The sequence below is a fragment of the Macrobrachium rosenbergii genome, chromosome 36 (genome assembly GCF_040412425.1).
Source record: "Macrobrachium rosenbergii isolate ZJJX-2024 chromosome 36, ASM4041242v1, whole genome shotgun sequence".
NCBI classification, from domain to species: domain Eukaryota; kingdom Metazoa; phylum Arthropoda; class Malacostraca; order Decapoda; family Palaemonidae; genus Macrobrachium; species Macrobrachium rosenbergii.
The window spans coordinates 18,900,039-18,917,918 of NC_089776.1; the positions used below are offsets into that span (position 1 = coordinate 18,900,039).

The 17,880-nt window shown below is 35.5% G+C and overlaps 1 long non-coding RNA gene across 1 annotated transcript; it reads left to right on the forward strand.

Annotated features, from left to right (window-relative positions):
* Positions 1-8,000: 8,000 nt before the first annotated feature.
* Positions 8,001-13,226, forward strand: LOC136856484 (uncharacterized). Its single transcript, XR_010858357.1, has 3 exons — positions 8,001-8,152; positions 9,535-9,615; positions 12,923-13,226. It is a non-coding gene; the product is annotated as an uncharacterized lncRNA (long non-coding RNA).
* Positions 13,227-17,880: the final 4,654 nt, after the last annotated feature.

The window sequence follows — 17,880 nt, forward strand, 5'->3', positions numbered from 1 at the left end:
TATATGTTAATAAGCATTCTGCTTTGGTCAATACATTTGTAGAGAATATCATGAATATCCTCACATTTTGTTCTCAGGAAAAAATAATAAGTTAATGCAATTAATAAGCAAGTGTTATTTTTATTTACATACCATTTTTTCTGTGCTTGAGAATTATTTAAAATTTAGTACTTTTGTAGACATATTATTGCTTATTGTTGTACTTTTTTTATTGCGCATACGGTCTCTAATTTAATTATTGATTGTTTTGGTCAGAAAATTGTCTATGGTTGCATTTTCTTTGTTTGAGCTTTTTTAAGAATCATGCAAATACAACGGCTTTTTCTCTTTCAGTATTAAACGTTTAATGTTGTATATGCTTTGATTGTTTGTCTTGCGCATCTTGGCTGTCCTCTGTTCTGTATCAGCAGATTTGCCAGGCGGAGGGGAGGAAGAGAAAAACAAAGGAAGTAGCGGGTTAGATCAGCGAGGCAAGGCTGAAACCTCTTCGTGAAGTTGATTTTCAACTTGATTGGTGCAACTGATTCAAACTTAACCAGCATGTGCTTGTTGTTAAAGTCACTCAAGTATAGAACATTAGTTTATGAATGCTAACTTCTTGGTTAGTTACTTTCATTCAAGTTTTGGTGACTGACTCTCCTTGATTGCTGTGTAGTTATTAATGTTAATGTTAAAATTCATATAATAAAGTTTTCAAGGTTTTATGATTTGGTAGTTTAATTCGATGCCCATCATAGTAGTTAGTGTTATAAGTTAGGTATATTCCTAGTCTAGGTTACATTAGTTTAGCCCAAACTTTCAAAGTTGCTTCAGTGTCCTATCTTAAACCAAGAACCTATTAGGTTGTCCATAGCCTATGATTGTATGCCATTACCGGTGTTGCGGAATTTCTATGTTGCTATTCCCGGTAATATTGATTAGCCGCAATCTTGTCGCCGATCTGACCAGACTCCTCCCCTTGCAGTGATTGCTGTCGTGTTCAGGACCCACTTAGAGGTCCTGGTCGTGTGCTAGAGCGGAAGGGAGTGGCACAAGGAACCATTAACCTTTATCTGAGCCGGACACTTCTGGGTCTCTGGCGTTTCGCTACGATTTTATCATTATTATTCTTATCATTACTCTTTTGCATCGTCACTGGTAGGTTTGGTGAATGCTGACTTTTTTTTTCTTTGTTTTCTAGTGCCTTCCGTGATTTAATTGCAGGAAAATATGATATTCACTAGAGACAAAACAGCCACGTTTAATAACACATTTCTGCTTTTCATGACTCGTTATATACTCATGCATATCTTCACGTCAACCTAAACGGATTGCGTGTAATTTATACACACATTAATAATGAACATTTACTACGTATAACCAGGCGGATTATTGGTAGCTTTGATCAAAATGTATTGCTTATTTTTCGTTTCGAGAATAAGGAAATAATGTATGAATGATTAATTTTACGAACGAACACATATTTAATGTAAAATAGATTGATGAAAACAATGTTCGGTGTATGGAACACCTTCGTAAATAGAACAATTTTTATCTTCTCATAATGAATAACTTACATGTGCACAAGTGCCGCATTTGTGATGAACTCTCAGATGTTAACCCCCTATGCCTTCTCAAAGGGCATAGGGGCATATGTTTGTTTGTGCGCGTGAGTTTTTCAACTAACAAAGATGAGCTGAAATTTTGAATACCAGCTGGTCTTATGTGCATCTCTCTATGTGCAAATGAACACACGTGGTTAAGGGGGGACAGACGTTGTATATAGTTGGTGATAAGGAAGTCGCTGTAATATACAATTCCGAGCAAGCAAATGATCCGTCTTCGGCTAGCCAAATCATTTACTGATTCATCTTAAATTTCAAAAATTGCTCGTACGAGTCATTTATAATGAAGCTACTTCAGGACAAAGATAAATGATTTATTTGCAACAAATTAATCCCAAGTTTGACAAGAGCACTTTCTTTCAAAGGTAGAAATAACTAGATTTTAATTACATCCCCATTAACATTATTCAAACAAAATTGATTAATTTATGATAATTCCAGGAAATCAATGGAATAACTTACTGTCAATTGTGGGATGGGGCAATGACCCCTTCCGAGCTACACCCACGAAATATGTCGAAATACGGACCAGTTTGGGTTCTTGTGCAAGTGTTAGTTCCTCGTTGGACGAGTCGGTAGAGTTCTCGGCTAGCTCTCTGCTGGTCCTGCGTTTGAGTCTCCGGCTGGCCAATGAAGAATTAGAGGAATTTATTTCTGGTGATAGAAATTCATTTCTCGACATAATGTGGTTCGGATTCCACAATAAGCTGTAGGTCCCATTGCTAGGTAACCAATTGGTTCTTAGCCACGTAAAATAAGTCTAATCCTTCGGGCCAGCCCTAAGAGAGCTGTTCATCAGCTCAGTGCTCTGGTCAAACTATGGTATACTTATTTCCGTAAGGGACTTATCACTATTATAACGGCTGTAAGTTGCATGAGTGACAATTGCTAGTGCTTTAAGGATAATTTGTCTTAATGTTGATACAGGCATGAAGAAATTAGACAGTAGCTCGAATAAATGATGTTTGTTCATCCACCGACTTTTGTCATTGGAAGACAAAGGTCTTGGGGTCGGGGCCCAATGATAGGCCTAGTGAGGCTGTTAACCCTGTCCGGTCCAGACGTGTCGACCATAATTTTTGCGCTCAGGTCTTGGTCATTCACTCCTGGGTGAGCAGTTGAAGATTTAGACGCATTGGAAGTTTCCACAAAATGCTTTCTAATTTTACGTGTGTAATTTTTATTATCACTAAAGTGGTACCATTAGAAAGCTGATAGCTTATTCTAAAGCATATTAAAAGTTCTCAGAAATAAGATAACACCTACCACCATTTTAGATATGATGAGATAGGACCAAAAATAATTTTTAGTATTTCTTATTCTCTTCCTCTGTCTTCAAAGGTCAAAAAATATATTTTCTGGTTAATCAAATGTAATAAATTTTACGTAAGTAGATAGAACATTCCTTACTTATAGTGATGGTAAATATTTCAGTCGAAATAAATTAATATTTTATGAATGACAAGGCAAATAACAGAAGCGACCATCAGGCCCATTACTGGCGTTTCGTTAATAGCCGGCGTTGGCAGCACTGACGGCTAGATTCGTCATCGTCCCACGTGGAATGAGTGAAATTTAAAAAATGTATCAATGAGTTTCTTTTGTGAACAAACCCAACTGTACAGTAGAACTGGGACTCATCGATACCTTTTTTTTATTTCATTTATATATATTATATATATATATATATATATATATATATATATATATATACATATATATATATATATATATATATATATATATATATATATATATATATATATATATATATACTGTAGGTGTGTAATGGAAAAAGCGAGAAAGTAATGAAACTGGATAAAATAAAAATAAAAATTACTATGAACCATCACAACTATAATTCACAAGCAAACTTTGTTTTTTTCCAACTTGAGCAGTTATCATCACTTCCTCATCATGTATTGAACGGAAATAAAAACCCGCAAATTCGTATCACCACCTTTTGTATAATGCGAGTGAGTTATGAATTACAGCAATTTGCTGTTTCCCAAGCCGAAGCTATTATTGGTTCATTGTTTGTGTTCGAACTGCTACAATGGTAGGTTGCATGTGGGGTAACTATCATTGCTTCAGTAACAACTGATGTTACTACCACAGCCCAGTTAGAAAAGACAAATTGCTGTTTATCACAGATACGGCAGTACACAAAAGATAGCGAACAGGAAGTCATGCAATTTCAATGGAGTTAAGTTCAGTATCACCAAGTGAAGGGTGAAATATTAAAAATTTCGTATAAGCGAATACAAAAGGACATGAAAAAGTTCACAGAAGTGAATTTACAGAAGGACCTTTAGTATATAAACATATTGCAGATTACAAAGGTAGGAAAATGTGTCATACACAGTATATTTGTGTGTGTATGCGTATGATGGGAATGTGACTTGGTGGGGGGGGGGGGTTATTATTTATATTTACAATGCCTAGTTACTTAGGGGGTGGTTAATTATGTACACTACATTTACATAATGCAATTCCATTGTGAAACTACATTATTACATTAGTTTTACATTGTTTCTTGTTCTTATAGGTCTAATAAATTTATTGATTTCTTCTGAAGTATTTGGTTGGGGACTGTTATGGAGTGACCTTGACCTTGTGTTCTGCCCCTCAGGCAGTTGGTGGGGAGGCCTTGCTCTAACTCCTTCCATCTGGACGTTCAGCGTCGGCTTGGTTGTTATATATAAAGTCTTTGTTATTGTCAGATACCGACATGTGTTGCTTTTGCATTTTATTCTGGTGTTGTCTATCAGTTCTTGCAATGCTGGTTTCTTGTTGTGTTTGTCTCTTTGTCTGACTTTTTCATATTTTCTCACTTTTATATTGTCTTTTTTCAAAATTCTGGATAAGGAAAATCGATCTGGATGTGGCCATAATCCACATTGATATGCATCTCCTTGGGCATAGATCCACCAGCTGCTGGCTTTCACCTCCCCAGGGCATAAACCTCATTGGTATTTCTTCCTGGGCTTTTGTCGAGTATGTTCATTCAGAAGGCTATAGTAGTGTGCAATGGTAAAATATTAAAGAATTTATGGTGATTACGAAATCCATAGCTGTATATACATATGCAAATGTAATAATAATATGAGCTTTCGCATGTTTCCAAACATACTTCGTCATACATACAATGAAATATTAAAATAGTCAAGATTGATTAATTAGGCAGAAGCGAAAAGTCAATCTTAAAATGAACATTCAGTAGATATAAGGTAATTCAAAGGCTGATTTGCTATGGATAGTTCCCTAACAAGTATAAATTTTGTGACCATCGATTCCATAACCTCAACGATCTCCGGTCAATGTAGTTTATATGGTCGTGATTATCTTGTTCAGTAGTTAGGGGAAGTCCTACTCGGTCAGCATCGGCGCCCTAAGCATGACTTTTTCTTTGACTTTTTTACCTGGATTCGTCAACAACTCTTTACCATATTTCTACGGACTCGCCATAACCCATAAGAAAGTCATTCTCTGCTCCCAGTTTTGTGAAATAAGTCTCGTTCATTTTTACTCTATAAGAAACTTAGCAGGGTTGCTGACACTTTCCTAGGTAGTTTATAAAACATGCAGAGGACTCTATTCAGAAATTCTATAAATTAAATATTACAGTGAACGACCTAACGCTCATAAGCCAGGACGCGGAATCATTATTCACAAAGGTTCCTGTAAACAACATCCTAAATTTCATAAGGGAAAAAATCAACTCCTTACGAAGACCTATTTCCTCTGGGCAGTGGAAAAAAAGTTAATCAAGCTCCGTGTAACCAATAACATGCCCTCTTTTAACTGAAAGGTTTACAAAGATTTGAATGTGGGATAGGCAGCCTGCTGTTCCTCTTTAAGCCAATGTCTGCATGTACTAATGACTCGGTCCCAAAGTGGTTTTGGTGCGACACGTTGATGAAATTTTCACGTTCTGGAATAATAGTTGAGAAGATTTTGGTATCTGCAGCAAAATGAATTCACTTCTAGCATTACGTTCAAAATTGAATGAGAAAAGGACAGGAACTAGCCTTCCCAGATATATCAGTAGGGAATCGTTCAAGTGCAGTTTCAACGTCTACAGAAGACCAGCGTTCTCCATTTCCTGCATTCATTTGCTAACTATCATGACATTGCAGTATCAATGAAGACTGAGGTATCAGTGTAATTTTTTTCTCAGAGGACCAGGAACCTTTTCTGACGGTTACATAGGCAAAGGAGTCGATTTCATCTGTAAACACTCAACCAGCTGCCTCACTATGACGGCGGAAAAGCCATCAACCAAGCCAGTAAGACAGACCTCTCTTCGAACCAATGGCGTAACAAAATAAGGGATATACCAGCAAAATAAAACTTCCCTGCGTAGAGGCGTTAAGAACATGTCTATAGGGACATCGAACCTGACTACTGTTCTGCTTTCATATCGAAGAATCGTAGAGAATGCTCTTATTAATGTCCATCAAAATAAAAGAGAATTATGCCTATACAGCAGAGTTGACATCAACTTACACCTTTCTTGATGGGTCAGTTGTCAAAAGTCACTACATCACCCATGGTCAAAAGCACAGCATTGTTTCTAAATAAAGCAACGTTTCGAATACCACCGGTAACGAATCACTTTTCAGTTATAATTCTTCTGGTTGTGAGCTATTCGTGAGGTATAGTGAATTAGACAATAAACGATATTTGTAGCCAAATATTTGTGTGAGCATATATATATATATATATATATATATATATATATATATATATATATGGTCATATTTTTAAGAGCTCCACCTAATGTGGTGAACTGAATATTTTATGATATTTGTGGCCTAATGTTTGTGAATATAAGAAAACCCTTAGTTATAAGACAAATTCGACAAATTCATAATAAGCCACGCGTTACAAATTTACCAATCAGCTATCATGGTGAAGATGGGTTGATATCGATTCTAAGTACAAAACCTGAGTTCTTGAGAACTGGTGACGAAACATTTATTAATCATAATTCTCTTGGATGTAAGTTGTTATTCCCGAGGCGTAGTGAACTAGATATTAAAGTGTATTGGTGGCTTCATATCTATCTATCTATCTATCTATATATATATATATATATATACATATATATATATATACATATATATACATATATATATATATATATATATATATATATATATATATATATATATATATGTATGTATATATATATGTAATATATAATCCACATGATCAATTTTTGCAGAGCTCCACCTACCACACACACACACACACACACACACACACATATATATATATATATATATATATATATATATATATATACATATGTATAATCCTGATGATAATAGTTTTCATAGCGCCACCTAATACTATCGAAACAGGATTCGAATATCAGGCGATGATCGAACAATATGATCTGGTTTCAGTAAATTCATTGACCACTGTTCGAATTAGCCGCTAATTATATCACTTACGACAGATATAAATGACTTATTTAATGCCACTTTGTCCTCCTACCTTCTCAATTTCCCCAAAATTTTGGGATATATTCATCTCTGCAAGCCTTGAATCCATATGGCAAATCGCTGAAGGTGGCCTTTTACCGTAGCAGATTACGAACCTACGCACCTTTATTATTAGTAATAATAAATTTAATTATAAAAATTACCTTGCATTCATCGGTGCTAGTTGATAAGCTCACCGCTGAATCACCTTAACAAAATTGTTCTATACTATTTTTGTCTATGACCCTGTCATTGTGACGCCATGTTGCATTAATTAATAATGATAACAATATCCCTTGTTTCAGCTCCGGGCCATATACGATGAACGATAAGATGAACACAATACAGTATACTAAATTAAGTACTCTAGTAAAAAGTAATATTCATGAACTCTTATGCCCAAGCACTGCTGAAAACAACGGCAATAATAATAATAATAAATAATAATAATAATAATAATAATAATAATAATAATAATAATACCAGATAAAGACCAAACACCGATACATAATTTAGGTAGTTTGCTAAAAAGGAAGAGTAAATGGCAAATCTCCAAAATAATAATAATAATAATAATAATAATAATAATAATAATAATAATAATAATTTTTTTAGATGGGTTAACTACTGATACATAATTTGGGTAGTTCGCTAAAAAGCAAGAGTGCCCGGCAACTCTCAGTAATAATAATAATAATAATAATAATAATAATAATAATAATAATAATAATAATAATAATTTCTGTCGATTTTCTGATCATCGCCTTAAAGCTTCTTCGGTGGCGAAAGGGCGATAAAGTGACGTCCCACAAACAAGCAGTTGCAGCGGTCTTTGGCTGTTATCCTCAAGAACAGCTTGTTTCAGTGTTTTTGAGTCTCCAGCTTGGTAAGACAGGTTTCGTTGATACTAACTCGACGTTTTCGTTCATTTGCGTTTGTGAGTTCGGCCGTGCTGTTCAGAAGGACCGTTGGTTTTACTTTTCTTTGGTTTTGCGTACAGTTCTCCACAGGGATGATTCCCTCTCCTACGGCCCTTGTACGTTTTCAAAGTAAGGTGTTTCTTATATTTTATGATTGTGTTTTCTCGTTAGTATCGTAGCTCCTGCAGAATAGTTATTCTTTAAATTTGCTTACTTGTATGATCTTCACTTCATGCGGTATTTTGGGTAGAACTATATAGTACCTCCGCGCAGTCGGCGGCGCTATAACGACTTTTTCTAGTTTTTTGGTTGCTAATTATGGATTTACTTTTCATTCTTGGCGCTCGAGCCCAATTAACCTGTAATTAACCTCCTGAAGTCCATCCAACAAGGGGTTTCCATACGCGATCTTCACAAGACAGAGCACGGGTACTTCTGTTTCGAACGGTTCAAATCCCGTCCGGGAAGTGTACTAAATTGTTAACGTATTGGTACCCAACGCTCCCCGGTCAGTACCAAACACGGCGAAGGGACATTCCATTTGGCCGAAAACAGATGTACCGCCAGTATCAGAACCCCCCTAAAAGTGTAGAAAAAAGTTGAAAAGGTAAAAACAGGCGCGGAGCTAATGTATAGAATTACCATATTTTGTTGTATAGTCTTGGTGCGCAGTGTACAATTGCTCTCTAGCCTGACTTTCAGTTTGTTGTAGGTTCCAATAATCTATTTGCTTCACTTGCATGTCTTCTGTTTACAATATTCATTTGAGGTCTAGAAAAGCTTGAGCAGTTTCTCAGATATGTCGTATTGTAAATAGACGTTGTAAGATTTTAGGCTTGAAGGCGTGCTTCAAGGTTTGTGGTGTTGGTGAGTGGATAATATTGCCAGCTTTGCGTTTTATATTTCTTAAATATTTAGGTTGTGGTACTTGAGCTGTGACATACAGTTGTCGTATGAAAGTTTTTCGTGTGCGGGGGTTTTGTATCTTTAAATATTGGTTTTTTCGATTCTTTGTTGTAAATTCCAACTGTAACTGTTCAATATGTTATGTTAGGTATTGTTGTAGATAGCCTTTCAACATGGTATTTAAGACTGTCGAAGCTTATATTTATTACTAAGCTGAGCTTGGATTGCTTTGAGTGGTAATTCTATGCACTTTGAACCATACCAGCAGCAATTATGCAGTGCTACGGATATTTTCATTTTAACTTTATATTGCAATAGAGCAAGTCTTACGATGCTATAGGGTTTAAAGTTTGAGGATTAGAGAGGCCTAACTCGACTAACATAGCTTCCTAATATTGGGCATATTAAGTTTATTTATACTTAATTATTGTAGGCTTAGGTGACAATAAACTAGTAACGATCAGTATTTATAAAGCCTTGCATGCTGATCCTTGTCTTGGTGTTTTAAAACTTTATCAGATGGCCCAGCTGATCCTAACCAATAGTCAGCCTTTGGTTATTTCCACTTGCTAGAATATTTTGGGCTTTAATGTATTTTTTCTTCCAGGTCAGGGTGTCGTTAAATGAGCGTGCCACAATGAGTTACTGAATTCTTATATGTACCGGTACCTTATGACTAAACAGGATTAATGGGTGAGTAAGTATTGATTTTGGTCAATGTCCAGAACAACTCCGCGGTGAGATATAAGAAAATAGGTCACATTATAATTTTCACACTAAAATAATAAAACTGTCTCTGAACACTTTTTGAGGAGATTCACCATATCCGAGATATTAATGATTATCTAATCGGCATCCTCGAAAATTTTCTAAGTCGTTTGTTTACATCCAGTATCACTTCGTGTACTTGATCTTACTGGAGTTGGTTCGAAAATGAGGTTTTTTACTGTAATGTTTCTCAGAAAGAGTGTAATGTTTCTCAGAAAAACTAGTTCCCCATCGAATGATTTTCGATTTTTGACTTACAAGGTTAGACAATACCTGTCCCCTAACCCCCTCCATAGCTAATATGGCAAAATTGTGGGTGTTTCCTCCTCATAAGAAGTCTAAAACGCTTTAAATATGAAAAATATTACATTTTACTTTTAATTTTGGTACTTTATGCATGCGGAGTTCTTCTGGACATTCACCTTGATTTTTTTTTTAGAAGTGACTTGAGCAACCCCCAAACATTTTTTAGCATAGTTTTTTCAGAATCAAAACTTAAGTTTTCATTTTAAGATTTTGAAGTTTAGGCGTTGTTTTAATGCATTTAGTTGAATTTTTTCAGATTCAAAACCCTTGTTTTGAGATTCTTAAATTTATTTTTTATCTTCAAAATTGCAAAGGTTAAAATTTAACATTTCCAGGTTTGAATATTTTAAGAAATTTTAGGATTTTTCAGCTTCAGAACTTTTTAAAGTATTTATTTTTTTGTTATATTTTTGCATCAAAAGTTAGTTTGTGTGGGAGTTTGTTAGGTTGGTGTGTGTGGGAGTTTGTTAGGTTGGTGTGTGTGGGAGTTTGTTAGGTTGGTTGTTAAGTTTGTTAGGTTGGTGTGTGTGGGAGTTTGTTAGTTGGTGTGTGTGGGAGTTTGTTAGGTTGGTGTGTGTGGGAGTTTGTTAGGTTGGTGTGTGTGGGAGTTTGTTAGGTTGGTGTGTGTGGGAGTTTGTTAGGTTGGTGTGTGTGGGAGTTTGTTAGGTTGGTGTGTGTGGGAGTTTGTTAGGTTGGTGTGTGTGGAAGGTAATTTTTGAAAGTTTGTAGTAAATCTAGTATATTTTTTTTAAGTTATTGTATTGCTTTGTGGTTTGTATAAAACTATTGCTTTGTGGTTTGATCTTGTAATTTCAGCTAGTTTTGTTTTTAGTATTGTAAGTTTTCAACAGACAATTTTTAAAGCTCTTGAGTAATAATTTCAGCTGCGTATAAGTTAAGTTTTGCGTGTAAGTTAAGTTTGTAGAGTAAATCTAGTATTTTTTCGTGGATTTAAACTTTATATTTATCTAAAATTTTGCCTTGTTTTGATCTTGTAATTTCTGCTAGTTTTGTTTTCTAGAATTGCTAAGTTTCTCTATTTTGGAATTTTTGAAGTTTTTGAACACTGGCAATTTTAAAGCTCTAGAGTAATTATTTCGGCTGCAAAAGTTTAAATTTTGCTTCTAAAATTTGTTTTGCGCATAAATTATTTCGTCTGCAAAAGTTTAAATTTTGCGTCTAAAATTTTTTGCGTATAAATTAAGTTTTTAGAGTAAATCTAGCATTTTTTTTTAGTAGATTTAAAACTTTTATATTTAAAATTTTGCCTTGTGTGTTTTGATCTTGTAATTTCAGATAGTTTTGTTTTTTAGAATTGTGAAGTTTCTCTATTTGGGATTTTTGAAGTTTTTGAATTAATAATTTTTAAAGCTCTTGAGTAATTATTTCAGTTGCGTCTAAATTAAGTTTTGCGTCTAAATTAAGTTTTGCGTCTAAATTAAGTTTTGCGTCTAAATTAAGTTTTGCGTCTAAATTAAGTTTTGCGTCTAAATTAAGTTTTGCGTCTAAATTAAGTTTTGCGTCTAAATTAAGTTTTGCGTCTAAAGTTTTTCTTTGGTCACTTCCAAAGTCCACCTTTGCCGGGGTGGCGGTGCCACCTGCCAGGCAAAGGTGGACTTTCATGTTGTGCATGGTGACTTAGTCACCATGCACAACAGGAAGTTCAAAAACAAGCATGGTGACTTTTGTCACCATGCACAATAGGGATTTCAAACCAAACAACTTAAGGTTAGAACTGCAAGGTTGATAATTTTCATGTAGGCTAGCTAGGACTTAATGGGAAGTTAGATATGGAGCTTGAAAATAATAGTGTAGGCTAGATTAGGGTTAAGAACGTGCTAATTTTATATAGATGGAGGGGCTAGGTTAAAAGCAATAAATGCTAGTCTATCTTTTAAGGATGATGGGAATAGACTGGGGTAAAAAACGCGAGTTAGACCTAGGGAGACATTTGACAGTGCAGGTTTTTAATAGCAGAGGGTATTACAGTGCTTGAGCCCTTAGTTTGGTATGAGATGTAAGTTTGAATGTATTAGTGGAGCTGAGAATAGGGTAGGGAAACGCTGACATACTTCTGTAACTTAACATTTCATTCCCACTAGTAAATATGAAGTAGACAGGTGATAGGTGAATCTTAACGATTTTCTAAGAGGCTTAGGTCTTGGTATGTTAAAGAATTTTTCTGACTGATGTTATGGACTTGTCAGGTATTTTAATATGCTAGTTAATATCGGAAATTGTAATTAAAGTTTTTGCAGAATTGTTAATGTTCGGTCAATGCGCTCAACACCCCCACCTTCCCCCCTTCTTACTCAAGCAAAGCTTTCATGTTAGGAAATAGTTCAGATTGCATTGCATATTTTCATTGACCCCTACATTCATCCACCTTTCCTACAGCGCCGAAGCTTGCTTCGGGAACCCTTTTCTTATTCTGAATTCCCCAACTTATTTTTCGCCCCGTTGGATTGTGCAGTTTCAATTCCCTTATGACTGTATACTAAAGGACGAAAGTTCCCAGATAGTATTGATGTGCATTGCGTGGCGCCTTTCATAGTTATGTAGCACTAAAGTTAGGTGCGGTTGTTTCAGTTTAGGATTGGCGCCCTGTTAAATAAATCTTGAAGGATGGCACTCTTATCCTGTTGTCTTTGGGAGTTTGAAGGAACACTGGTAGTAATATATGGGATTATTGCGAAAGTTGGTGGCAGTTTGAAGTAAAAATACTAATACATGGTATTGTTAATGGGGTATTAATACATGGTATTGTTAATGGGCAAGTTTACTCATACGATTTAGTATTAATATAATAACCTTAGAATAGCTTCTGGGACTAACTGAATTGGCTGTTTTCACTTTTAAGAGGGTAGGTTATGTCATGGGAACTTTTAGTATATTCTAAAATCAAACAAACTTTTCTTATGCACAGGCTCTTGGTGTAGCTGCAGCAGACCATAACCTCGACACTAATACTAATGGAAAGCGACGCTTTTCGTCGAGACTGAATATCCTGTGAGGATTCGAAGTGCTCTGAATTCGGTTACCCAGACAACAAGAACATTTGTAGACGCTATGCATGTCCAGTGACGGTTCGAAGCGCGCTAAATTCGGTTACCCTGACAACTAGAACTTCGATGCTGTGCTCTACCTACTACTCAATTTTTTAATCTGACTATGGATATGTAATAGTATTTACATGTATGAAGACCAGCTTAATATATACATGTGTAAACCTTCGTCCATTTCTTTAATCCGAAAATGTCATGTGATGGGATAGACTTTAATACTCTTGAAAGACAAAATGCCCTATAAAATCGGGGGAATGGTAGTTACTGATTAGTTGGTTAACAGAAGATGGGGAAATTGATACGAGAAATAAACAAATAGATTCTAATATATTATCCTAATTTTGGTGTTTACCTGCAATAGTCTATGCAGATTTGCACTTCTATTCAGCAAAGTGATATTTTATTTTGACCCCTCTGATAACAGGAATAATTAAGATCATTCCTGAGAACACTTTTAAAGGTGACTTGAAAGATAATAGTTAAAAAGTGAAAATTCACTTTTACATGAGATAACGTCAAGAAAATATTTCGAGGATCTTCCGGGGTTGAATTGAGTCCAAATTATGTAAGGGCTATAAATAGTTTATAAAGTTAAGGAGGCAGCAGATTTTCAATAGTGATAGTGTAATTTGTCCCGAGAGTGGGTTATTGCTTATGCCTATAAATTGTTGAAGTTACTGTGACTGTCGACGGTTACAACACAGGCTTTATCGTTGGACTTCTATGTATCGGATAAGTGAGGCGATAGAAATGCAGGATTTTTGCATGATGCAATGTTTAATTAGTTGGTGGCCTTGTATCTTGCTCTAAAGTTTTTGAATGTTAAAATTGCTCAAAGGATTTAGTGAGGATGGTCATTAGTTTTGCAGATCTCTTGGTAATACTTTTTTTTAGAATTGAGAGCGCCAGGACAAAAACTTTAGAAAATCTTATCCTGGCTACGATCCACAAGCTTCGGATAGCTTAGGTTAGTAACCTAATTCTGGCTTTACACGTGGTTTTTAAGTGCACCGCCGCGAAACATTCTTCAATATTGTCTATACAAATATAAGTGAAAATATCAAAGCACCTTTTTCGTCGGTTTGTTTCAGATATTTCCTTCCATAGCCGAGTAATGAATAACTAATGCTGTTAACTATTGCCAATTATTAACCAGCTAACTACTGAGTTATCCGCCAACCGATTACAGAGTTATCACCACGTGAAAACATGTAAACTACCTCTGCCTCTTTTTCCTTACTGATTCGCCCAAATGATTGGTGCCAATTTGTTGGGTTTTGATATTTCGTCGCCCAAACTATATAATGAATAGTCGCCCAAATGATATATTGACCAATGCCCAAATTCGCCCGAATGAATTGCGCCAGAAAGAAGGTCACATTAAGTTATGGTGGACGGTAATAAAATCACCGGAATAAAGCCACAGAAAAAAGTCTTAATTTTATGGCAAAGTTGAGTTTAGTGGTAAAAATCAGTAGAACAGATTATATTAAGTTTTTTTATATTTTTTTGTTTTGATGTGTAAAATACAAAGAATTAAGTAAAATCATAGGATTACATCCAGGATTACATCCAGGATTACATCCAGGATTACATCCAGGATTACATCCAGGATTACATCCAGGATTACATCCAGGATAAATTATATGAAGCAAAAAATATTGCAATTATATACTTGATAATTATTGCAAATAAAAGCTGATTTCGTGTGGGGCACCAAAACCAATGAAAACGAAACGGAAAACTTTTTTTGTGGATGAAGCCTTTTAAGTAGTGTACGTCCGGAATAAAGCCACTTGTACTGAAAGTAACAGTAAAGTACATTGTCATGTGAATTGTCGTGTGAAAGTCTTCACTTTCATTATTTCAGGGATGTATGTACACAGCAAAAGTAAGCTACTGTTAGTGTTGCTTACTTGACCTAGACAGCAGAGAGGATTAGCGCGTCCAGGTGGCCGAGTATGGACAGCTATTATAGGCCTACAAGATCACCGCATTTTGTAAACGTATTTTATGTATACAGTATAGGTGAATTTGCTCGCTGTAGATAAAACCCTTACTGCTGTCCGTTGCTGAAATTATAAGCAATAAGTAACGACAGATAGATCCGCATAATCCTGCCTTTAGGCTGAATATAGATTCGTGTGCACTTCCATGCTTCTAGGAATTTAACACCATTAGCTATGTATAATTGTCTATCAGTCAATATTGTAAAAATACAGATAGCTGTTTATAGGAGAGGCGGAAAAGTCTAGTATTTCTACTGGAATAGGTTTAACTTTGCACTGAAACATGATTATGTGGGGAGTCACTTGTCAATTGTTTGTCAATGCCCAAGATATACTACTCTTTCCTTAACGATGATGATGATGATTATTATTTGTAAGAATGAAGTTCAAAATACACACATATATATACACATATAACGGAGTCAGCGTAACACCTTCCCATGGTTCAAAAAAACAAAATGTTGAAAATTCAAGAACAAGTCAATCAGTCCCAAATAGGCTAATCCGGTTAAATATTTTCACATACATGTAATACCATAATATATATACAATGATGTTACGTAAGTCATGTACTGCCAGTTAACAACTGATTTAAAATTTTTTTATTTAATTGGTTATGACTCTTAAATTATGACTGACTTGATTGTTTTTGTTTGATTACCTGACGTCTTCCCCAGCCAAAATTGAGAATTTTTCCCTGTGAGTTTACTTACCGGTCACCACAAATTAATGTGACTTTTTTTCTGTGACTTTTTATCCTAGCCAAAATTACGACTTTTTCTGTGACTTATTGCCGGCCGCTGTATTACCAAGTGAGGGTAAACTATTCAAAATTTCGCGTAAGTGAATATAGAAGGACATATAAAAGTTCGTAGAAGTGAATTTACAGAAGGACCTTTTAGTGTGTAAACAATACAAAGGTAAGGAAATGTGTTATATACAGCATATTTGTGTGTATGCGCATGATGGGAATGTGACTGGGGGAGGGATATGGGGTTTTTATTTATATTTACAATGCTTAGTTACTTAGGGGGTGGCTAATTATGTACATTATATTTATATAATTACATTGGGTAACTACTTATTACATTAGTTTTACATTTTCTTGTTCTTATGGGTCTAATAAATGTATTGATTTCTTCTGAAGTATTTGGTTGGGGATTATGGGAATGACCTTGACCTTGCGTATACAACGTAAAACGTCGCACAATGGTCTGGAAATAAATACTACTGTACTTTGTTAATGACTCATCACAATGAAAGCTGGAAATTTGTTTAATCTACTGAGGCCTGCAATCCATTTCGCTCACATACCCACGAGAATGCGCGCGCACACCACACACACATACATACAATGGTTAATAATCTGTTGAACATATCGAAATGAACTATAATTATCGATAGCCACGTAGAGTGCAGAGGACTGAAGACCACTAGGAAAATGACAGCAGGTGTCCAGGGAATAGTGACCCAGAATAGGAATTGGGAAATCCTTCCTTGTGGTCAAAAACAACCTTTGTAATGCCACCTGGAATTCGGGTGTGCCGATCCGCTGCACTTGACCACTCACTCCCTTCTCTAATTGCATGTAACACGAATGAACCAGGTATGATACTATACAGTACCTGTAGGTCTGGGATCAAATTTATGCAACTGTTAGTGGCTCTTTTAATTTACCTTTTACTTCTCTTATAAATGAGTTATGAGCTACAAATAATGTCAATCGCTATTAGGAGTGGAGTTGTTCTGTACCTAAAATTCTGTTTTATCCTGTGCGGTTCGCACGCACACACCATACATACACATTTATATATATATATATATATATATATATACAGTATATATATATATATATATATATATATATATATATATATATATATATATATATATATATATATATATATATATAATCAGAAATGCTACAAACGTCCTTTAATATCAATTCACTCTACCTCTCAGAGTAATATATTTTCATATATGTTACCGAAGGGGAATTTTTAGTTGATAATAAGTCTACCGTCCCGTGGGATCAAACCAGCGACGGACGGAGAATCAGGACTTCTGACGCACTAACCAGTCGGCCGACTGGTTAGTGCGTCACTGTAGTCCTGATTCTCCGTCCGTCGCTGGTCTGATCCCACGGGACGGTAGACTTATTATCAACTAAAAATTCCCCTTCGGTAACATATATGAAAATATATTACTTCTGAGGTAACTGAGTGAATTGATATTAAAGGACGTTTGTAGCTTTTTTCTGATTGTATATGAATCACGGTGATGTGATAAATAGTCATATATATATATATATATATATATATATGTGTGTGTGTGTGTGTGTGTGTGTGTGTGTGTGTGTGTGTGGAGCATCACTATATTGTGATCGAAAATAATGAGTAAAAAAGCCACAACAATATAATTGATAAATTGTATATTTTAAGAGACAAAAATATACAACCCGCACAGGTTGTCGAAGTGGCAGTTGTCGCAGAAACGACAGGCACCGATACTGAAAGTCGTTCTCCACCCACGAACCACCTAGTCACCAGTGATGAGCACCGTACGCTCGAGCGACAACAGCCGTTAAGAAGATCACAACGGTTGGCCCACAGATAAGGGAAACAGCCATTACGTAACTGCCAAGTCCACAATGAAAGAGAGTTCGATGTTTTCGTGGATCGACTATCACCAAAATTCTTTTCAACGTGTCTTTTTAAGAAAAACTAGTATGTTGATTCAGTTGGCTGAAGAAGACCGTTGCGCAAACGGTCGAAAGCTCCCTCGTTTTTATCCCCTTATTTGTATATTTT